Source organism: Saccoglossus kowalevskii, chromosome 1, assembly GCF_978046115.1.
Source record: "Saccoglossus kowalevskii chromosome 1, keSacKowa6.1, whole genome shotgun sequence".
Lineage (NCBI taxonomy): Eukaryota > Metazoa > Hemichordata > Enteropneusta > Harrimaniidae > Saccoglossus > Saccoglossus kowalevskii.
Window position 1 is genome coordinate 7,362,550 of NC_140641.1, and position 25,702 is coordinate 7,388,251.

The 25,702-nt window shown below is 36.8% G+C and overlaps 1 long non-coding RNA gene across 1 annotated transcript in view; it reads left to right on the forward strand.

Moving 5' to 3' along the window:
• The first annotated feature begins 7,684 nt into the window (after nt 1–7,684).
• The window catches only part of LOC144362076 (uncharacterized), a 51,541-nt gene continuing 33,523 nt past the window's right edge, over nt 7,685–25,702 (forward strand). The window contains exon 1 of the long non-coding RNA XR_013422537.2: nt 7,685–7,895. This is a non-coding gene — a long non-coding RNA (uncharacterized LOC144362076). The remainder of the gene's footprint in view (nt 7,896–25,702) is intronic.

Consider the following 25,702-nt stretch of genomic DNA (forward strand, 5'->3'; position numbering starts at 1 on the left):
CCAGTCTATACCCACTCCATACAACAATCTGTCATCTCATACTATAATATCCCTGTCTATACCCACTACATACAACAATCTGTCATCTCATATTATAATATCCCAGTCTATACCCACTACATACGACAATCAGTTAGCTCATGCTATAATATCCCTGTCTATACCCACTACATACAACAATCTGTCATCTCATATTATAATATCCCAGGCTATACCCACTACATACGACAATCAGTTAGCTCATACTACAATATCCCTGTCTATACCCACTACATACAACAATCAGTTAGCTCATACTAATATATCCATGTATATAACCACTACATACAACAATCAGTTAGCCCGTACTATAATATCAATGTCTATACCCACCACATACAACAATCAGTTAGTCCGTACTATAATATCAATGTCTATACCCACCACATACAACAATAAGTTACTAGTAGCTCATACTATAATATCCATGTCTATACCAACTACATACAACAATCAGTTAGCCCGTACTATAATATCAATGTATATACCCACCACATACAACAATCTGTCAGCGCATACTAAAATATCCCTGTCTCTCCCCACTACATACAACAATCTGTCAGCGCATACTATAATATCTTTGTCTATAGAGTCAGTATTTAAAAGAGTATGTCTGTCTATACTATAATATCCCCACTACATGTAACATTGAAACAGTTCATACTATAATATCCCTGTTTATACCCATTACATATAGCAATCAGTCTGCTTATTCTATAATATTCCTGATTATACACAGAACATGTAACAATCTGTCATCTCATACTATAATATACGTGTCTATACCCACTACATGTAACATTCAGTCATCTCATACTGTGATCTTGGAGAAATTGAAGATGAGAAACATTTCCTTTTCACGTGTCAGCTATATGATAAAGAGAGAACCAGCCTTTTTACTAAACATAAAATGTATGGAGAGACATTAATAAACATATTAAATAATAAAAACGATCACATATTTAAAGACGTTTCAAAACACATTTATACTTGCTTTATGCTTAGGGAGCAAAAAATCAAACAATAACTTCAGTACCAGCTGCCTCAAAAAAACCCACAAAACACAGTTAGTTTTACATTTATTTACATTATATTACAATTATTCATTTATCTCTTATTGTGAGATATGTATTTATTTCATTCATTTACAGTATTTTTAGTATTTCCTTTTATTTTCATTTTTTTATTATTACATGTGTTTGACTTTATTGTATTTTATGTCAAGATCCCAAATGGGATACGATAGCAATAAAGAATTACTTACTTACTATAATATCCCTGTCTATACCCACAACATGTAACAATCACTCAGCTCATACTATAATATCCCTGTCTATACCCACTACATATAACAATCTGTCATTTCTTACTGTAATATCCCAGTCTATACCCACTACATGTAACAATCACTCAGCTCATACTATAATATCCCTTTCTATACCCACTACATGTAACAATCACTCAGCTCATACTAAAATAACCCTGTCTATATCCACTACATTCAACAATCAGTCAGCTCATACAATAATACCCCTGTCTACACCCACTACATGTAACAATCACTCAGCTCATACTATAATACTCCTGTCTATACCCACTACATGTAACAATCACTTAGTTCATACTATAACAACCCTGTCTATATCCACTACATGTAACAATCAGTCCGTTCATACTGTAATATTTCTGTGTATTCCCACAACATGCAACAGTCAGTCTGTTCATACTTTAATACCCCTGTCTATACCCACTATATTTAACAATCAGTGTCTTTATATTATACTTCCTCTTACTATACTCACTAAACGTAACAGCAATTCTGCTCATCAGATAATATCACTGTCTATATCCACAATATGCCACAATTAGTCTATTCATACTATAATATCCCTCACTATATCTACTACATACTACAAGTCTGTCAATACTATATCTGTCTATACCCACAGCATCAACAATCAGTTTGCCCATACTATAATATAACTGTCTATGCACACTACGTGCAAAAATCAATCTGTCCATTATATAACAACCATGTCTATACCAACTGCATACTACAAAGAGTCTGTACATACTATAATATCCCTTTTTATTCCCACAACATGCAACAATCTGTCATCTCATACTATAATATCCCTATCTATACCCACGACAAACAACAATCAGTCTGTCCATTATATAACAACCATGTCTATACCAACTGCATACTACAAAGAGTCTGTAATACTATAATATCCCTTTTTATTCCCGCAACATGCAACAATCTGTCATCTCATACTATAATATATCTATCTATACTCACTACATACTACACACAGTCTGTCTGTCAATAGTAGAATATCACAGTCTATACCCGCTACATAAAACAATCAATCTATCTATACTATAATATCCTCAGCAATTCACATTACATACTACAATGAGTTTATTCAAGCTATAATTCCTCTGACTATACTCATTACATGTAACTGCCAGTCTGTTCATCAGATAACATCAGTGTATATACTCACAACATATAACAATCTGTCAGCTCATACTATAATATCCCTGTCTATAGCCAGTACATGCAACATTCAGTCTGCTCATACTATAATATCCCTGTCTATACCCACTACATGCAACATTCAGTCTTCTCATACTATAATATTCCTATCTATACCCACTACATAGTACAACAAGTCTGTTCATACTAAAATAGCTCTGTATATACCCACGGCATGCAACATTCAGTCTGTCCATTCTATAATATCCCTGTCTATACCAACTACATCTAACTATCCGTCCGTCCACACTATAATATACCTGTCTATACCAACTGCATACTACAATGAGGCTGTCCATAGTATAATATCACTGTCTAAATTCACTACATGCAATAATCAATCTATCTGCACTATAATATCCCAGGCAATTCACATTACATACTACAATCAGTTTGTTCATCAGATAATATCAGTGTCTATACTCACAACATATAACATTCAGTCTGTCCATTATATAATATCCCTGTCTATTGCCACTACAAACAACAATCAATCTATCCACACTATAATATCCATATCTATACCAACTACAATGAGTCTGTCCGTAGTATAATATCACTGTCTATACCCACCACAATCAATCTATCTACACTATAAAATCCCAAGCAATTCATATTACATACTATAATCAGTTTGCTCATGCCGAAATTCCTGTGACTATACCCACTACATGTAACAGCCAGTCTGTCCATACAAAAATATTCCTGACTATATCCACAGTATGCAGCAATCATCCTAGAATATCCCACTACATATTACAATGAATCTATTCATACTATAATGTCCTTGTCTATAACCACAACAATCAACATTCAGTCTATCTATAATATAATACCCCTGGCAATTGCCACTACATACTACAATCAGTTTGTTCATGCTATGATTCTTCTGACTATACTCACTACATGTAACAGCCAGGCTGCTACTCAGATAATATCACTGTCTATACCCACAACATTCAACAATTATTCTGCCCATACTATAATAAACCTGTCTATACACACTACATGTAAGAATCAGTCTGTCCATACCATAATATCTCTGACTATATCCACTACATACTACAACAAATCTGTTCATACTATCATATCCCTATCTATGCCCACAAAATGGAACAATCAGTCTGTCTATACCACAATAACCCTGAATATATCCACTACATACTACAAGTCTGTTAATATTATATCTGTTTACACCCACAGCATAAACAATCAGTTTGCCTACACTATAATATCCCGGTCTATACCCTCTACAAACAACAATCAGTCTGTCCATTATATAACAACCATGTCTATACCAACTGCATACTACAAAGAGTCTGTACATACTATAATATCCCTTTTTATTCCCGCAACATGTAACAATGAGTCACTACAATGAGTCTGCTCGTAAGATAATATCCCTGTCTATGCCCATTACATACAACACTCATATAACTATACCCGGCTCAACCTATCTCAATAACTCACTCTGTGTATAACTATACCTGGCTCAACCTATCTCAGTATCTCACTCTGTGTATAACTATACCCGACTCAACCTATCTTAGTATCTCACTCTGTGTATAACTATACCTGGCTCAACCTATCTCAGTATCTCACTCTGTGTATAACTATACCCGACTCAACCTATCTCAGTATCTAACTCTGTGTATAACTATACCCGACTCAACCTATCTCAATAACTCACTCTGTGTATAACTATACCCGACTCAACCTATCTCAGTATCTCACTCTGTGTATAACTATACCTGGCTCAACCTATCTCAGTATCTCACTCTGTGTATAACTATACCCGGCTCAACCTATCTCATTATCTCACTCTGTGTGTAACTATACCTGGCTCAACCTATCTCAGTATCTCACTCTGTGTATAACTATACCTGACTCAACCTATCTCAATAACTCACTCTGTGTATAACTATACCCGACTCAACCTATCTCAGTATCTCACTCTGTGTATAACTATACCCGACTCAACCTATCTCAGTATCTAACTCTGTGTATAACTATACCCGGCTAAACCTATCTCAATAACTCAACCTGTGTATAACTATACCCGACTCAACCTATCTTAGTATCTCACTCTGTGTATAACTATACCTGGCTCAACCTATCTCAGTATCTCACTCTGTGTATAACTATACCCGACTCAACCTATCTCAATAACTCACTCTGTGTATAACTATACCCGGCTCAACCTATCTCATTATCTCACTCTGTGTGTAACTATACCCGACTCAACCTATCTCAGTATCTCACTCTGTGTATAACTATACCCGACTCAACCTATCTCAGTATCTCACTCTGTGTATAACTATACCCGACTCAACCTATCTCATTATCTCACTCTGTGTATAACTATACCTGGCTCAACCTATCTCAGTATCTCACTCTGTATATAACTATACCTGGCTCAACCTATCTCAATAACTCACTCTGTGTATAACTATACCTGGCTCAACCTATCTCAGTATCTCACTCTGTGTATAACTATACCCGACTCAACCTATCTCAGTATCTCACTCTGTGTATAACTATACCCGACTCAACCTATCTCAATAACTCACGCTGTGTATAACTATACCCGACTCAACCTATCTCAGTATCTCACTCTGTGTATAACTATACCCGACTCAACCTATCTTAGTATCTCACTCTGTGTATAACTATACCTGGCTCAACCTATCTCAGTATCTCACTCTGTGTATAAATATGCGGGTGATTTGTGTATAAGTGTGACATGTTATAAGCTCGTGGCAAGTACGGCACATTGCAATGACATCTCCGATGGACAAGTTGGCGAATTTAATTGTTATTGAAATAATATTCAATGATTGAAAGTAATTACAATGTTTAATAATATATTTAAAAATAGGTGGATATGTGGTGATATTCACCTCGTGTTATTATGTAATATTGCGATAGTTATTAAATAGTCTTAAGGCAAGGTATACTATACAATAGATCCACAGTGTTATTATCCGTGAAATGTCTCGAAATGCGACTCACTTGCCGCTGGCATATTGAATATTAAGAATGGATTTGTTGATGACGTACATACCATATGTTCTTAGCTATGCCTGACAATTCGGATGAACCACATGTCAATATGTGCGTTCTTGGTTGAAACCTGCGTGACGATAGATGACCACCAAAGCGGCTAGTTTTGTCAGTTTTGTTCTCGTCATTATAGTGCTTCACAATAGCACATTCTTTTAAATAAAATAACGGTATTGTGGTTTAATTGCGCTCATTGTGAAATGTAAAAATACCAGCATTGGTCTATAGAACTTCTACAGATGGATAAACGCCAATTATTCCTGCGACAATCCCTAGCAATTTCCACTTTCTTTCCATTGTCTGTCCTATTCACGGCCGATCTATTGACATATTTTAAGAATGCTTGTTCCCATTGTTTTCCACGTGTAAATCACGCCTTTTAAACAACAACTGTCAACATGACGTCATTGACAATCTGGAAACAGGCCGTTGTGATTGACAGTTGGCGTATACCAGACGGATAACTACGCTGAAACTAACGGGATATAAATTATATTGAAATCAATGGTATTTTATTTTATTTCTGTTCTATTATTTACATGGCCTGACGTATTCCAACTGGATGTGGCTCATATACTATTCCTATGCCATTGTTATCATATAAATAAGTCGTGATTGACCACGTCATCAAAGTTTCCATCTATTACTTCTAGTTTGTTAGGAACAAAATACTTTCATATTTATATTAACAATCATTTTGCCAAATCCATGTTATTAATATTGATCTACTGAGTTAGTCAATGCATTATATCGTTGATCTTTTACCTCATTTTGAAATTATTTATTTAACTTAGTTGTTTTTATTTCTTCTAGTTTTATTATTGCCAACATCGTACAACATTAATTTGCAAGATATTCTGATTTCGTGGCAATAGCGACACCCGTGACGAGACATCGTTTTAGTAATGTTATTCGATTTTCATTTCAAATACCGTCAATCAATCTCGTTGATACAATGCCAACTTATAAATATTCATAAAGTGTATAGAAATGGCACTCAAAGCACATCATATAGTTAATATCGCAGCGTTTTTAATAACATCGTTTTCTATTCAATAAATTACTTTTGAAAAGCTGAAATGTCTGTACTAAGTTTCTAGCGGTGATGTCTACTTAATGCCATGGCGTTTCGAGATGATATGTAAACGGCGTACCTCGTAAATTACTGCGAAAAAACGTATCTGAATAATGTGGTGTACATTTAGTTAGGTCCCAGCCAGGGTATTTGAACTCTGACACGTGACATTCAACGTGATGGCGTTTTATTTTCACTTCTGTCAGCTGACGTGTGTAATGCTTTGTTTCATTAATATCAATAGAAATGACACGGACAGGTTGAACGTGTTACGAATGCCTTCGTCAAATGCAGTATAGAAGGCAATAGAAGGCAACTCATTACGATCGTCACCGCCTGTAGTTTTACTTAAGGTAAACACTTCATCAACGTCGTAAGACTAACAATGACTCGAAGCTGGCCATCGGTATTTTGACCGTGGGGGTTATGTTATTCGCTAGTTAGGCAGTCCTCTTCGAAAATTTAGTTATTCGCTCACGGCGGGTAAAATGCAAAAGAAATTTAATATCAGATTGTCGCTTGTCGTTTTTCATTAGTCTCAGTCGCCAGGTGAGACTTTCTCATTAAAACCCCTCCAAATTACCCCCAGTGCCGCAACGGTTTTCTAAAAGATGTATTTAAGAACTCTGTGTGAATGCGTTGTATTCTCGTGGGTTATCGGAGGTATTGGCGAGGCCCATCGTTCTGCTGGTCTGGTGCTGTGCCGGCGAGGCAACTCGCAGTTCTTTCTCAGCATGTATTTAATCACTCGTGAAAACCTCAACAGCAATATTTACTGCACATGATAGGACATCTATGGGCAATGATAGATGAGATCTGCACACTAGGCAGCCTCTGCCATGCAGCCGCTGGTGAGCCGACTAGCTGAGCGCGAAAAATGAACCTCAAACGCAAATAAAACTTGCCAAAAACCCAGTGGTATGTAATAACATTACATTTAACTACTGTGTCTTGATTAAGGGACCGGTTATTTGAGTGAAATTACTTATAACGACGGATTCATTCTGTCTAAAGTCTTGGATCAGCTAAGGCAGCCAGCTCGCTGTTACTGAGATATAACTTACGGGATTTTTAGCTTCTTCTCGTCGAATAGAAATAGTGGCGTGATTTTTTGTTGGACCGAGGGAATGACATTTGAAAGGGGAATTTGTCACAATGAATCACTGTATTTAGCCGGTAAGTTCATCTACGTAGTGTAAATCCAGTGCATGCTTTGAAACATATTTCTTGGGGCAATCATACATGCACACGCAGCCGATGACTGTCCTTCTCCGATACAGTGACCGACAATGATTGAAAGCACTGGCGAATATTTTTGCATATCGTTTGTCACTCTTATAATTATACTAGTCCACTTTAAATCTTTCGGTTATTTTGAAGACGTCATGTTTTTTTTATAACTAGGATTTTTAAAATTCCTCGATCCTTGGGAAATCTAATCTCACATTTCAAAGATCAAGGTCGCGAAGTGTCCATCTTGTACTTCTAAGTGTTCAACTTTCTTACACATAAGGTTACGCTATGACGGAGTGTTCGTTTTCCCACATTCATTTTTGACTCGCTGTGTAATATTCGCGGCTACGAGACCCTCCGTTTGTCGTTGTCTTACAGGGTTCAGCGAGTGAACGCGTCTTGCATGTCAAAAAGCGGGGGAGTACGGTGAATATTTAATAAGGACCATTAGAGTTGGGTGAGCGCGGCCGGCCGTGGGAACTCGAAACCTGTAGCTTATAGCCAAGCAGATGCAGCGATACAGTCGTCAGAAATTGCAGTGTTCAATGCAAAGTTGTAAAGGAGAAAGTCCCTCATGAAAAGAGACTTTTGACACGCCAACTTTGATACTACAGCAAAATGTCACGCTCGTTTTTATTTATGCAATTTTAGCATGTAGCGCGCCTGCCGTGTACCTCCACCCAATTAACTCTCCGTCGGTCTCCTTCGTAGGGCTTTGTACGTCAAATAGTCGGTAGGCCTGCAAGCAAAGAATAACCAAATATTTGTTTTCTTTCCACGTGCGCCAGTGATAGAAAGACTAAAGAAAATCGTGTCTTTTTACTCTGTGGCTTTCTGGCTTAACTTGTTGTCAGTGTAGTACTAGTGATGTAGTGATTAATTGCAAGCAACAACACGTGGAAGTGGACAGCTCTGGCATCATAATATTATCTAGCGAATTTCACACTATGGCATATTCAACACAAAAAAGCAATATTTATTTATTTATTTATTTATTTATTTATTTATTTATTTATTTATTTATTTATTTATTTATTTATTTATTTATTTATTTATTTATTTATTTATTTATTTATTTATTAACCAATTTAGAACAACTATCATTTACATAGTACATATTTTAAATAATGCGTGAATCACTTTTATAAAACTAATAAATACACATTTTAGTTTTCGAATTGTTACTCCGTCGTCACGGTTTATCTTTAACATGTTAATAATATAGCCGTTGTTATTATACGTCATTTGCCGCAGTAATGTAGAATGGAAAACTTAATTTAATATTCATACGCCGCTTGCCTTGTCTAGGATACAGTGTTAACTTGTACCAGATACATTGGACTGCATTTGCGACGCTCGCTGCTCAGTTCCACCTAGCACAAAATGAAAGTTTCCCCAGGAATTTTCCATGTCTTATTATCTGCCTTAGCCTTACTCACACTTGGTAACATGAGAGGCCGACGTTGATGGCTACTGACAGCCATAAGATTGACACCAATTAATTTCACTCGGGTTGTATTTCAAAATCCGAGTTTAACTGTTTTGTTTGTTTTTCTAGAATGCCCCAACTAAAAAAACATTCTTGCATTTTGTGTGCATGGTTTTTTTGTAGAACTGTCGCTCTGAATAGAGCATTCTCCTTAGCACCAAATATATTAATCTGAAGCGAAATAATAAATAATAGTGATTTCTCCAAAATTGTGACCTCCGCTTCGTCGTTTCACTGTGGTCATTAAATTCAAAGCATCGTACCCTTTCCTTCCTTTTGCTTTCATCGCTTCTAAAATTAATCACTGTTTTGGTTGTAAATTTCAGTTTATGTCGCGCTGACTAGTTCTTGATATATTTCTGGTTTTGTGTTTCCAGCGACATCTAATATATTGGCGTGAATTGAATGCAATCAATTTTAACGCGGGCCTAGATGCATACAAAGGACTAATATACGCACTGCGCGTCTAATCCGCTTTTCCTATATTATTCGCCTCAAGTTCATAACTTTTCAATTTAAGTATTTTTTCAGCATCACAGACCCATATCCGGTCTGTGGATGTTTGCTTAAACCATATTAACTCGATGATATGGGTGTCGACTCACGAGATTCGTTGCGTGTTATACGCAAGCACGAAATGAAAACCGAACCGTCATATGAACTGACATAGCAACGGGTTTCATTCAGTGTATGTTTCATTTGTTGCACACTGAACGATTATTAAAAAGCATCGGGCCGAAACATGAGGCATAATGAATTTATTTGGAGACGCCCTTCAATGCAAAGCCGATTCATCTCATCTCTTCATTTCTTGTCACTGTTAAATGTTCCCCTGATAAATAATTCAGCCACGCCATTAGGGAAAGCCGTGGCATTATGAATGGCGTGTATAGTGCAATATATCAGTAGAAGATGTTTATCTCTCAATGCAACCACTGCATACATCGTATACAAATAACGAATGACTAGACACCGAAAACTATATATTAAACTGGTATAGCTTCCAGGCAATGCATGAGTTATCAATGATAAAGTACAGAAGAAAAAAAAACATAATGAAAGTGTATAACCGGGCACGCAATTCGGGCTCGGGAAAGCGCATGGGTAAAAATGCACGTGGGACTAGAATTGTGTTTGTGATCTGATTGTGGAACGGGCAGAGACCGTTTATTATATTGATGGGCAAAGTATCCTGTTGGTGTGAACGTACAATTGCTCATTTGAAGCCTGAAAGAAAAGAAAAAAAAGAAATATTAAGCAATTCATTACACGTTTTAAAATAGGACAGTGGGAGGGTAGTCAAAGATGTCTATCAGGGAAGCGGGACTGATTAACCACCCAGTCAGGCTGGTCCGCATCGATGCCTGTCTTCCCGGCAAACTGATCGCCACGATCGCTATAAGCCACGTTCCCACGCCCAGTGTTAGCACTCGGAATATCTAAAATATTAACACTTGTCGACAATAAAACTCATTTAAGTCTCTCACTGGCTGCAATATTTTGTTTATATTCAGACTTCGCATGACATGCCAAATTTAGAAAAAGTTAGATGGACTATATCAGAAGCATTGGTGGATAACCAGATTTACTTCGCGCTTGAATTATTACGACCATCCACCCGATAAAAGAACGTAGTAAACTATTGTAGTATTAGACTGTCTGATGATTATATTTTTTCTTGAAAAAAATATTGAATTCGTTTTGGCAGGAGCGATTTGCGTCAAAAGGAATGTATATATATAGATTTTTCAAAAAAAGGCACCAAATGTAAGAATTACGCGTCAACGAGGCTACAATTGTAAGACTTGACGCAAAAATCAATTTAAAGTACACGGGTAATTGTGTACATTGACTATATACATTGGAATCGTTATGGGCGAGTTGATTGCAAGATAAATTTACACAGCAATCTGATAAGGCCTTTGTGTTAAAAAATACCATTGTACGTTAAGTTGACATTATCGTTCACTGTATTATGATTTGGCCATACTTTGAAGCTTTTTAACTACAGTTTTTAGCTGGGGATAACTGACCAACATCTATTGTTTATAAGTAATGAAATGACAATGGAAAAGAATCAAACAATGCCTTTTATGGCCTGTGAAAAAATAACCTCATTATAGGAATAATTATATTTTGTTTTTGTGCACTGTACTTGTAATTCTCGGTGTTAATATATCATTTTAAAAATATATTTATTAAAATGTATATATGTTCTTGTCAAACTGACGTCACAGTTATTATGTGACATTTATTTCAGCAGACAGACAGGGCTGCCCCCCAGAGGGTTTACTCAATAGTAAATGCCTGATGGGTATGTTCGTCTCCCATGGGGGTCATAAATCAGCCTTAGAAATCTTCAAGGGGGCCATTTTTGCCATCTTCATAACATTTCAAGGGTGAGACTTGATTTCGTGACAAGGGCTACAACTTTTCTCACATATCAGCGATATGCACGCACGTGGTACAATTGTCGTGACGTCAATAATGGGGGTTGATAACCAAACCAGGTTTTGTAGCTATCTGGGTATATATCTGCAACCTAACAAAATGTAGTAGAAAGGATACTCTGAATTAATCTTTCGCCTCTTTGATTGATTTATCGAATGATTTGAAATCAACGCCGGTCACTGGTTACTCCAGAGATCCACATAGCAATTTAACAACTCCCAGAAAATACAATGACTGCTACCAGAAGTTGGTCATATGTACGAGATAATAATTTAGCGCCAGTATAGTTGTGATTGTTATGAGTGATATACTTATTTTTTAATTATAACAATAAATTGGTTAAATTGTTCATCGATTCATTGTCTTTGGGGACTCACTCTGTTTTGTCGTTTCAAATTCAACAGTGAGATACTGTCCGGTTTTCATTCAAATAAACGTTAATGTATTATTTCGAACATTATCATTACACCAGTGAACGTCGTATCAGTTGTTTTCGATACATTTATTTTTATTAACGGTGTAAAATACTTAGTAGTAGAGAGTCGGAAGACGGTTTGTCTGTCTATCTATCTTTCTTATGATGTCCCGCTGCTGTGAATCCTATCCTTGTCTGTCACGCTGCGATCCTCGGGCCGTCTTTCCTAGGAGACTCGAAGCCATTCTATCGACAGCTGGTTGACACTGCTCGTCAAACAAAAGCACGGGCAGGATACTGTTTGTAACGACTTCGTCAACTATTCACTATAATAAGTTTGTTTTTCTACATACAACTGAGTAAATTATGCTTTTTCGTCAAGTCAAAAATGCGTTACTGGCGAACAAACTTGTGTTAGTCGCAGTCTGATCCGATAATGGTAGGATATCATACCGACACATTCAATGTCCGTCCTTCTCTTAAAACTTACCAGTGGTATCTAATTTTTCCAAAAAATACTGTTTTAGCAAATTGTCATAAAACAGATCGAAAAAAGTTTTCTGTTAGGAGTGACATGTTATATAATTTTAAGTATGTTCGCTCTGAACATATATCATATATATGTCTGTAGTCAGTGGATTTCCACAAATACGAAATTGTCGTAAACGCCCAGCTGAATGCGAGCACGAAATTCACATGGCCATACTACCTAGTTCGAAAGTGGTTCCTGTTGTCGCGTGAGTTGTCAACGGTGTATCGTTGCTACATTCAGATGAAGTAACATTATATTACGTCATACTCACGCTCGTAATAAACTTAGTGGCTTTGCCGCGATACATGCAAGTGTTTTCGTGGTATGACATCCCATCTAATTCGCTCACATTGTCGACAATATTGCAGCATATTTAGACGTTTTGATAACAAAAATATATAACAAAAAGAAAAATTGGCTATCACAAAGAACCAAAGTACACAAAGGAGCTAGTTTGTACTGCCAGCCTCAGAACAAATCGAACACGAAAAAATTAAAAAGTATGCTTATTTCGCCGTGTGCCCGACAGGAATACGATTTATGTTACAAACACGTATATGTTCTTATAAAAACGAAGGAATCCGACATGGATGTTGCGATGTAACTATGTTGACTTGAGCTACGCAAATACCGCGTAATCCACTTGATTAACGAGACCTGCAGTGGTATAGTCACAGTGAATATTAGGTCGTAATGTAACAACTTCCAAGTTTATTTAGCGTGACAGTAGAGACAGATCGAAGGCTACTAACAACACTTCACTTTATACCATTTCTATGGAGATATTCGCTCTCTATCGATCGCCAAGTCGTGTCACAAATTGAAATGTAGATTAAAAATGGGCATTTGCCGGAAATGATGGGTCACGTGGGACAACAACTCATATTTTCATTAATATTTGTTTGATATTTATGCTTAGCGAGATCGATATAGGACATAGACAAGTTAGAACCGTTTTTTGTTTATACACAGGGCGTGCAACGCACGTTCCACAATAGCTCGATGTGTGTAAATTGTCAAATGGCGGAATAAGTGAATAGAGTCATATTGTCAAGGCATGTCCTCGCAACCTCGCAACGATCGATAGTTTTCTCGGCCTTCAAATGAGACTTATTTAGCGATGAATAAAAGATTGTTTTAACCCGATAATTCAATGGGTAAATTCAGGGAGTCAATCTGGTGCGAAATAGGAAGGTCAGTTCACACTTGTCGGAGAATATAATTAGTTGCAACGACAGTTATATCGCAACTGAAAGCAGCACTGGAAACAACCAAGAATGAGTTATAGATGCAATTTATTTGTATTGCATTTAATTTAGAAGTCGGAACGAGCTCAGTTGTTCACGTTTACTATGTTTCGAACCTAATGATTACATCAAAATCAATCGTCATCAACAACAAAAAAAAGGTCATCTGAAAATGAATTTATTGGTTGCTAACCCAACTCATGGACCTGATCAACAAAGGTTATATGTAAGAGTCCGATTTGTTTTATCTACAAATAAACAAACTCCGCTTTTTGAATAAACGGCGTGAGTATGACGCCATGGGTTAACAGAAAGAGCACTGACGATGACGTTGTCGGAAAGAATAGTTGTCATTGACTATATCGCCATGAAGGGTAGATGTCACCGACGGCGGATGTCGTTGACGGATAGGATAAGTGGCATTGGCGATGTCGTTGTCGCAAGAGTAGTTACCTCTTACGAAGTCGTTGACGGGAAGGGTAGATATCACTGCTGCTGATGTTGTCAGGAAGGATAGTTGTCATTGACATCGTTGTCACAAGAGTAGATGTCGGATGTCGTTGTCGGAAAAGTAGATGTATCTGACGGTGGATGTCGTTGTCGGAAAGGATATATGTCACAGACAACCACAATGTGATGTTTTAAAATAACATAGTCACTAGTGTTTCGCACAGATACTGTGGGAAGAGTTACTTTACAAAACCATCACTGTTCATCGTGACCAAGGCTGAAAATGGTTAGGCCTTTTTCCTAGCATTTTTTTGTTTTGGATTTGTTGCCGTTATTTCTTTCATTTTTACAGTATATTGGCAGAAAACAGAAATAAAAAGTTGTGACCTCTCCTTTTTGAACTGGCACACATGCTGACCTACCACAGAAATGCATGTTCTTTGTTTCTTGGCCATACAGCTGCAATCGTTGGCAAGATGTTGGCAAACTTGTATTTAGTATAATTTGCCAACGATTCTCAGATGAGTGGTAAAATATAAACACGTACAATATTACAAAAATCTGTGAAAGGGCTTAGCCGTTGTTGAATCGTAAGCTTTGTTGTATGTGGGTCCATGATCAATTGAATTGAATTTTTTTCGTGGTAGCGGTAAATAAATCAAACGCCAAACCGATACCCAATTGAATACTGAGGTCATGCGCATGCGTGATATCAAGTTATTTGGTCATCGTCATCTTGTTCTTCTGTCATAAGCCCCATCGACGTGTACTTTGTGGCTTTGTATTTGCTCATCTGGCTTTTCTTCAACCATAAGCTCCATTAACGACGTATGTTGTGGCTTTGTTTTACTGTTCGCTAAGCAAATGGACGACTCTCACGACACGACTCTGTTTTGATCGCACCCGCTACCTAAGGGCATACTTAAAGTTTCTCTGAGATTGCATAGATCGGCAAGTCTTAGACCGTTTGTTTGGAAACTATGGCAAAAAACAACGTACTACCCGTGAGCAAAAAGTTAGCACTAATCGAACTGATGTCTGCTGCATCGTGTCTAAATAATCGACAGGCGCCGAGGGGGGCTCCTACAAACAGGTGATTTTTTTTGCTTGTTTCAAAGGAGTGAATTGGAACGAGGCTGATCGTGATCGAGGCTGATCGGGTTTCTCCTGTGTAACAACGGTGGCGCACATGGCAATTCTGAGCAACTTGTCATGATGAGAACGAGACGTCTGCGAGACGTCTCTGGTTACAATACCCCTTAATTGCCAAGAATTAACGCCAATTATGATTAAGTACCGTCCAGTGTCTGAAACAGTTAAAACAGAGTGCAAGGAGACTCTTCTCTATAACTCATACTACTGTAAACACCCATATATACAAGGTACGCGAGGATCAAACCAAAAACAACAACAATTAAAATGTAACTTTATTTCAATGCACTCATTCCTCTATAGCAATCATTTTCATTTATATGCCAGTGTGTAAGTCTAGCTAAATCTTATCGATATGCTCTGGATATGCGGAGGCGTCCCCATATCTGGTGTTTCTTCCATCACGTATCACAAGGTTTCTTGCATAAGTCTCAACTATTGCTACCTGTCCGTCGAAGAGAACATGTTATGTCTGCATATTTGTGGCCACGCTTTCTAAATACATGTGCCTCAAGGAAGGCGAATGGCTAAAATAGCATTGTTCCCCCCAGAATTAAGACACATTTATTTACACACCCACTCTGTTTTGGTGTTAGAATTCCTTCAACGATTCCCATGGTAACCTGCTTTGGTGTTGAATAACACGTTTTTCAAAGTTCATGTAATTATCAAAGTCTTACGTTCACTTTTAACGTTCAAATTATGCCTAATTATATGTAAAAACTGAGTACGGTAACTTCGACTTTACTGTTATTGTTTTCGAGCGAGGACAATAGCACTATTGTTCTTAGAATGCACTCCCAGTCCTCCAGTCTATCACGTCGCCACAAAGTTTAGGCTTTTATTATCCAAACGGGCAATTTTTATTATTTCGTCCTTTGTCCAATTTCGAATTACAATGGCGCAACAATTTGAGTACAATATTCAAATTATTGTGTAAAGTGTGTAGCCTTGTTATTCTAGTTAGCAAACTCGCTCCTCCAGATTGCGATTCTCATGGACTCTCAGTATTGAAATATGGCTATGTTATTTTACTAAACTGTCAGCTGCACGGATCGGTCTCGTTGAAATCACAGCGTATGGCGTGGCTATCATTTACCTTGCTTATGGATGTATGTGTAACACGACACCAGCCTCACTGCGTGGGACGCTGATTTTGATGGCGCTCAAATCTCATCTGTCAGTGCCTTCAATGTTACATATATGAGTGTCACTCCGCACTCTTCTGATGTATACTAATATCTGGCAACCCGTGGCCGTTTAACCGTGGCAATAAAAATGGTAGCGTGTTGACAGGCAGGGCAGTGTTAATTTCCGTGATTTACCAGTGCTTGTGAGTCCAAGTAACGCACGGAGCGGCAAACATGCGGTAAAAATCTGTGACGTTCATTTCGTGGCCTATTAACCAGACTGAAATCAGGTTTTGGGAGACCTTGTTTGTTTTAAATATACTATTACAACTGGTTTAGCAAAGGGTCCCATGATATACCATTAAAACCAGTGTGCCGTACAAAATAAAAAAAACGGAGGTCAGTCAGTAGTTGAGTCGAAAACAAACGTGTCCAATCTCGGAGGAGCCGTTGTTTGTAAATATCAAGTGAAAAACCATGACAATAACCGACGTGAATGCAGACAGGCGTATGCGCTGGTGTTTTCAGGCGGTATAACCCTTGAAGTGGAAGTACTTACAAATTGCCCGGCAAGTAAACCAGTGCTCGCGTCGCTTTTATGCGTAAGAGTTAACTCAATACACACCGTAATATCAGCCACAGTCGACTTCTATGAAAAAGGAATCCCATAAAATAAATAGAATAATTTCAATAGACTTTCGATAAAAATTAACAGCAATTTGTAAGCTTCTCGACAAAAAACAAAACAAAAACAATATTGAAATATAAGAACTCGTCACGTGACAATGTTCATTACATTACACTTGGCGAACAGTATGCACTCCAATCAACCACGCTGTACAATTTGTTATCTCCGGAAGTTTTTACAGAGGGTATGTGGTCTGCGTGTCGTCTATAGTTCAACATCATATTATCTTACTTCATTAATTCAAGTCGCAGACTACCTTGAAAGTGGTTACTAAACCGAGACATACAGTATTGCAAAACACGGATAGAATTTTGTTACTTTGCCTCATTTCCCGCATTCACGATTTTCCCACTCGTTCTCTCTAGATATACACATAGTAGATAACACGCTGACGGGTAAGGAAGCTAACATGATATCCATGAATTTGGAAGGTGTGTTTCGATCATCAGGATTCTTCTGTGGTGATTTCTGCGCTGTACGGTTGGCTTGACCTATGAAGCCAAAACGATAAACATTTTCTTCTGTAAAATGTATGTAAACTGAGTTAACTGCGCGCGCTGTGTGGAACTACTTTCATATCGATTTAAGGTAGTGACAGATTAAGGCATTCTCCGTCAGGTACACGTAACTATATCAATATATATGTTTTCAGAAATCTGGTATAAAAGATAGTGCGATCGTATATTTTAAGTTTGTGTTTGCGAGGGCGATTATTTAAAAAAATCCTTTTCATCATGAACTTCTAAAAAGTTGTCTTTTTGTGGGATTGGCAGTCGCATGTGGTTCGTTCATAGTATGGTTATAATTTCTTTAATGTTGTTTTTCTTTGTTACTTTATAATACAACAATCTTTCATTAACCCCACAGTTCTGGAGATATCGTACGTCAAACAATTCAGAGTCAATTTCATGGATGTGTCCATGATCTTTAAGCTACAACTCAAAATAAGACGTCATTTTAGCCCATTTCGTAGTGAATAGATGGTGCAATCGTTAAAGTGTTGAAAATGCCATTTTCAATAGTCGTGACAGTTAAAGATTATTTCCGTAAAAACGCAATAAAACGTTTCTTCGTATTTGGCCGCGGAGTTAATTTATTATCAAATGTATTTTATAACGATCATATTTTATATTTTATTAATATATAAGTATCTGATCTATGTAGACTGTTATTCCGTGAACAAGTTATAAACCATCTCCAATAAACCTGACAAAGGAAATCTACATCGAATATCAACTTGAACAGTGTAGAATTAATATATTTATTTAAATTAAATCCTTTGTTTTAGTCAGGTGCTCACCCGGATTATGTAAATGCACGGTGAAATATTATAAATAAACTGAAATCACGCATCAAATACATCGCGCACAGTAAATTTAGATCGACGATACACAAACAATGAGTGCATTGTAATGTTACATAATCACAGATATTTGGAAAAATATTGTTGTTTTAATTTTCCTTCTGTCGCTACCTCAAAAAAAAAATAATTACAGTTACATATGTATTTGATTTCGATCAAAATAATTGTTGATGTTATATTGAATATTTATACATCTAGTATTCGATAAACAATAACTATAAAAGTAAAATATTATCAAATTGTAATTGTTTATGTAAATTAATTCGTTCGGATATAACAAATTAGGTATAGTCGCTGCCATGACAACATAGATGTAATACTTCTCGTCAAATTAATAAATCACTTTCTCCAATATCGGTAAATCATTTATTCAATATTTTGTTGACAAGAATCCGGGTTCGGGAATTCGGGCAATATTTGCAAGAAGCTTACTTGGCATGACCTATGACCGTAAACAAGCAAACATTTCTGTAAAGTTGTTTCTCAACACCCGGCCTCAGCCAATTAGGGTCCCGGGGTATATAAGTCAGTATGGAACCCTAAACGACCTTGGAAAATTGGACTCGGACGCGGTTGATGATTTTTGTCATGACGAGTGAAATATCAACCAATCTATCATGGTGAAGATTTTCTCTGCTTTCATTCTGAAATGCTAGTTGTGGACGTGATCCCATTTGTGTAGTAACAAGTATTACGTAGATGTTAGCGGGACTTCTACCTTATACGTCGTCTTTATTAGTATAAAGCGAGTTAAAACTGCGGGACTTTAATTACAAACCCTTGGTACCAACTTAGACCACCTCTACGGCATCATTGGATGGAATGTAATGTAAATAGTTCTCACACAATGTCTCGAAAAAAAAATAGTTTAAAAAATATGAGTCCAACGATTGTCTAAACAAGAACATATGCCAATTTACACGAGACAGCGTCAATCATTATAGTCCACATTACCCCATGTCGTGTCTTAAAATATCCCCATGCTTTCCCGTATTAAACGCTTATTTAGTTTTATTTACTTCCCTAGAGTACAATTCTAGAATCAGAAGTTTATTTTGCTGCTGTGACTATTTTTAAATACAAATCGTGCCGCACTTTGCGGCCAGTTGGCAGGTACTGCGATATCAGCGGGAATAATGTCGTTTGGCAGGATACAGTAACGCTTTTCAAGGCTGTCCGTGACACAAAAGTCGACATTATTTCATATTATTAATCCTGGATTGTTGAAGTAAACACTATATTATTTGATACACAATAAGGGTTGTCTTATATCATCCAATTTACATTATTTCTTCAAGATATTAACTCTCGACATCGTGCTTAATTTTGAGAAATATTTGGGAATCAATACAACTGAAAACCGTACACCGTTTGTTGCGTATGTATTTATATAGGAAGGACATTGATTCAACTAACAAATCAGTGTTCGTACACCGTTGACATTATTGAACCATTCAATTAAATAATATTTTGTTTTTGCTAGTTTTACCGTCTCGGAATCAATTTAAAGTAGTGCCAGTGATGTCATGGGGTGTACAATATCAACCAATCTATTCATTTTGAGTGCTTGTGTTTTTGTAGCTTGTCCTACTATTGGACTTTTATTAGCGTTTTTTTTTTCATTGTTTCATTCCTGTAATGTTGTGTCCATTGTTGTTCCACTATGAAATACGTAAGTGTGTACGAATAAATGTTATCATAGTGGACATTTGTTTCCGCGTTTATACTGGGTTGTAAACTAGCTTTACGTACGACTGTGAATTATTGTATTTTTTGTACAATCAAGTTTCTGTTATTCGTGACAAAAATTAGTGAGATTTTCAGTACACTGCGTCATGCGTGAGAGTGTTTCGTCTTTCCATGGTCACTTGGGGATTATCCAAATAATACCGCGCATCAATATTAAGCTTTTAACTGTTACATAATATTGTTTTATTATCACTGTGTTACACGCAGCAAACAAAAGTCCAATATTGCAAGATAGTTTCAAGTTGTAAAATGAATATTCTCTGATACAATTTGATCATTGTATTATCCCGAAGATAGAACTACATATCCTATGTGTTTTCATGGCGAGTTTATTTTAGTTGGCACACATTACGGGTGGTTGCCCGTCATTTCATGGTGATTGGGGTTGGAACACCTTACGGCTAGTTGTCCGTCAGTCCGTGATGATTGGCGTCAATTATAGCGTTTAACCAATATCAGTGACTGGTATGTTTGTGTCATCTACAAAGAGTCAAGTGGCCGTCTTGGATCACCGTCACCTCAAATAATGGACGGCAAGAACCGAGGCGCCGGGTTAACTGGTAAATGAATAGAGCTTACCAAACTCCCGTCGCTTGTCACACATAGCCAACAAGGTATATACAACTAAAAAGTTAACGAAGGTGACAGGTATTGAACAACTACAAAGGATGTCATGCCGATGGTGAGAATGTCCCGGATATTGATACGTAAATTACTGAGAAGTTTTCTCGATGTGGCCTGGCGAAATAGGTTGGCGTCATCGAATGGGTCTTTTGGAAGTTTTCCGTTGTTGCTTCTCAGTCATGACTATTTTTTTTAAAAAAACGGCAACAAAATTAAATATAATTAAAGGTGGTCGTATGTACGTCATAACCACATTGATTTGAGGCACGTACAATTATGGCACAATGCCTATTTATGCTCAAGAGGTGTTTTTATTGTTAATCAAATGGTCGTTCCTTGTAAAGAAAATAGACTGTAAGTCTCAAGAGGTTATTATGGTCTTTCGGGTGGGCTGGGATCGGCGGCACCAATTTCTAAAGTTGTTTCCGCAACTTTCACTTGTATTCATTTTTTCGTCGAAACGAAACGAGTGCATTTCGCCATTACATGTACGTTCAATAAAGTGGGACTCCGTTCAGGCGACAATACTGGATTCACGTAGCTTATATTAAAATCTTAATATAAGTGTCACCTGTGGAGATCCTCTTGGGCCTCGTAGGTTCTCACAACAAAAGAACCCCTGGATGTCTGAGTAGAACTAGCCACACCACCATTAGACATTCGTTCTCAATTTTGTGGAACTCTTGCCTTATATATTCCATAGCGGGTTCTAGATTTGCCGGCTTCTTGTGTCCCTGCGCGATATCAAAAGGTTTATACGATATACCTGGGCAGCGAAAAAGAATTGAATGAGTATAGCAGCATGGTTTCTTATTGCAATTACCTTTTCTCTATAGTAGTCATATGAGTTCAATTGCTTAGCTTTCTGCCCCCCTCGGTCCTCTTTCGTTCCATTTCTAACTGCATCATGGTGAATCGCATCACACCGTGCCGACTCGCTTACAAAGAATGGGCTAATGAGTGTGATCGATCAAGTAATGGCCAAAATATGTTATTAACGTTTTCTTTCCAAGACCCCATTCTACTTTCAACTTCGCAATTTTAATTGGCGATTTGCATTGCCATGGTTACTGCCTCGAAGCCTAAAAATGTATTACCAGAAATATATACTAATTATGCTTTTTTGGAAAATGAGTTGAAATGTTTGTTATTCAACATACTGTTAAGAGTTCAACTGATTTGCAAACTCCAAGGTTTGCTGTATTATATTATAGAAAAGTGAGCTCGCCATTACAATTGAACGTAATGTTTAAGTCAGTTCGTATCCAGGCAACTATACATTGATACAGCTAACATAGTTTACCATAATAGAAAACAAATATACATGGCTTTTAACGAGTTGATACTATTTGGGAAAAATTCTTTTTGATGTTTACTTTGAAGCAGTCTGTGTGTTATCTATCTTGCAGTTTAATTGTCTCTTCTTCCCCTTTATCCGTCTAAGATGATACTTACATGATACTTACCATGTGTTATTTATTTATTTATTTATTTATTTATTTATTTATTTATTTATTTATTTATTTATTTATTTATTTATTTATTTATTTATTTATTTATTTATTTATTTATTTATTTATTTATTTATTTATTTATTTATTTATTTATTTATTTATTTATTTATTTATTTATTTATTTATTTATTTATTTATTTATTTATTTATTTATTTATTTATTTATTTATTTATTTATTTATTTATTCAAAATTACTCGTCCTCGTCTGATCTCAATTGCAGTTGTATAGGCCGTGTATAGTACCTGTAAGACGTTTCTAGATAGCTAGATCACCAGGCTCCAACGGGTGCCTCCACACACCGGGGTTTTGAAGGCTCGCCGGGAACTGTTCAAGGACTGAATTTTTGAAATCCGACTTTTCAAGATAGTATCTAAATTTTGGATGGATCTTTCTACATTTGGTTTGAGATTATTTCAAAATGCAATTGTATCTCCCGGATACTATTGGCCACACTGTAATGCGATTATTGACTTTCAAATTCGTTCCGATATACAGAATGGAATGGCAATGAAAATCGTGGGAAAAAGAAACTCACAATGAACATGAAATAAACAAGGTCATTGATCAATAGTGTGTCATCAACAAACATAATTCCATTCAAGACAGAAACAGATATTATTGAAATTAATTAAAATTTAATATTAAACAGTGTAATTGTTACAATGCAACGTCGTGAGGGTGTTTATTAACCTTGATTGGTACAATAATCCGTTTGTACATTATACAGCAAAACACGCTAACTAACTATATATTGTTATCACTATTGAGACTCGCCAACAAACACGAGCTTAGCCAAAGTTATCCACGCCGGCATAGTGCCTGGACAACAAATAACACGACTTTTGGAAAATCGAAGAAAAACTGTCTTGATTGTCAATACTTTTGAAGTATCGTCCATTCCGTATAAAAACCACGTGTTTAGCTCAGAGCTACCAGGTTATCAGTGTTATTCATGTGATACAATATATTACTTTCCGCGCCCGTTAAGTCGACTGATAAAATGATTCGGTACAATATCCTTCTCTATTTCTATTTTACTTTTTCTTTTACAAATTAATAATATTGCAAAGTGGCAATACCTTTCCTTCCCTCGCCGCCGATGATTTCCCTCAATTTCCGTGGGAAAAGAAAGGCACCTCATCTTGAGGAATTATGCTAATATTCGGTATGATAGAGGAATTTGGGATATAATAGAAAGTAATGTGAGAAGATGAGCAAGGTGCACTTAAGTGGTATTACTTAGTCGGCTTTGTAATCAGAGTAAAAGTCTCTATGAATATTGAGGTGATCATGATCAGTCTTCATACAGTATGCGTTACGACACCACGATTTAATTATTTGGGACAGAATACATAGATTGTTGCTCATTGATACAGTGTCTAGATTGGTTAACTATACTCATGAATATAGCTGAAAACCTTTAATTTCGTTGCTGTATGCAGTTAGCAAAGGGGTGAACAAAAGCATACCAATTTGAACGACCTGGGGATACAATTACATTTGAGTCGTACGATTATTATTCTCTTTAGCGTGATAACATAAAATGGACGTTGGTATACTGGAATACTATTGGCCGGTATTCTCAAAGAGCGACGTACTGGAGTGATTATGTTGTCGGCCATGTTGACAATAGGCCATATAAACTATCAGGCGTGGTCTAAACCATTCGTAGCCAAGACTCGTGTGAAACACTCGCTCTTTGTCATGGCGGAAATGAAAGATGTTTTGAGACACTTTTCTACAATTTGTCACCGTCAATGATTGCTGAAATTTGCTGTAATTTTCCTCTTAATAATAACCACTTTTAGGACTGAGAGAACGGGTGGGGAATTGTACAACATGTTACTCCCTACTTCATTTAATTTCAATGGGAAACCTAGACCAGGCTCATTATTCTATTTTCGTCTATTAGCCGTCTCTACATTTTACCCAAATTGAATTTTTTGTCAGAAATAGGTGCTCTCAATATATACAGGGATGAAATAGTTAAACATTAACTATGCTACGGACACTGTATTCTTAGTAGAAGTAATACTGGGTTGTCTCTGCTTGCTACGTGTGCACGTAACTCGCCGATATAAACGGGTCGGATGGGAGGGGCATGTCTCAAAATATATTTTGTTTTAGTGTCTAACCTCAACAAACATATATTGTACTAATATTTCGTAAAATTCGATGCGACAATATCTGGAATTGTAAAATCTTTTCACGTCATTTCATACTCACGGTGATCGCAAACAAATCCGAAGCTCGTTTATAATAACAGTCATATTTCATCTTTTTCCAAAACTACAACATTGTGTGTCGATGTCACGTGATATGTTCCGTAATCTAGCTACTAGTATTATATAATGTGTATTGGTATACTTTCTATGCGCAAGCAATGGTCAATATGAACTATGAATATGACTCTTACTTTGTTAAATAATTTGACATCATCTCTGTTCCTAGTTTAGAATTACGACATTTTGTCATTCATTATTTTTTAGAAAATTTCACTTCGTAAGGATGTGATGTATTCCGTTCCCCGCGATGCATTTCGCTTCGCGTCATTTATTCCGTCTCGCGTGATGTTTTCTGTCTCTTGTGGTATACTCCGTCTCTGTGATGTATTCTGTCACGTTCTGTATTTAGTCTGGTATTGGCGGGGAATGGTAACAGAGCATTTCCCTGAGCAAAAAAAAATGGAGCGGACACGTGTATGGTGATGATTTGCAGAAGTGTGTTCACTGAGTTTCAAAATACGGATAATTTGTGACACCTAGAGACACAATAGAAGTCTGCAGAAAACTACTTCCGATATTAAAATATTGCTGGATTACTGCTAACCTCTGACCTCTATTGTCCGCCATGTTGAATGGCACCTGTAAAATTGGGTAAAATTGGATTTCGGTTTCAAAGAAAACAGCGGCTTAATTGTGATGATGTTTTGACGCTCGTCTGT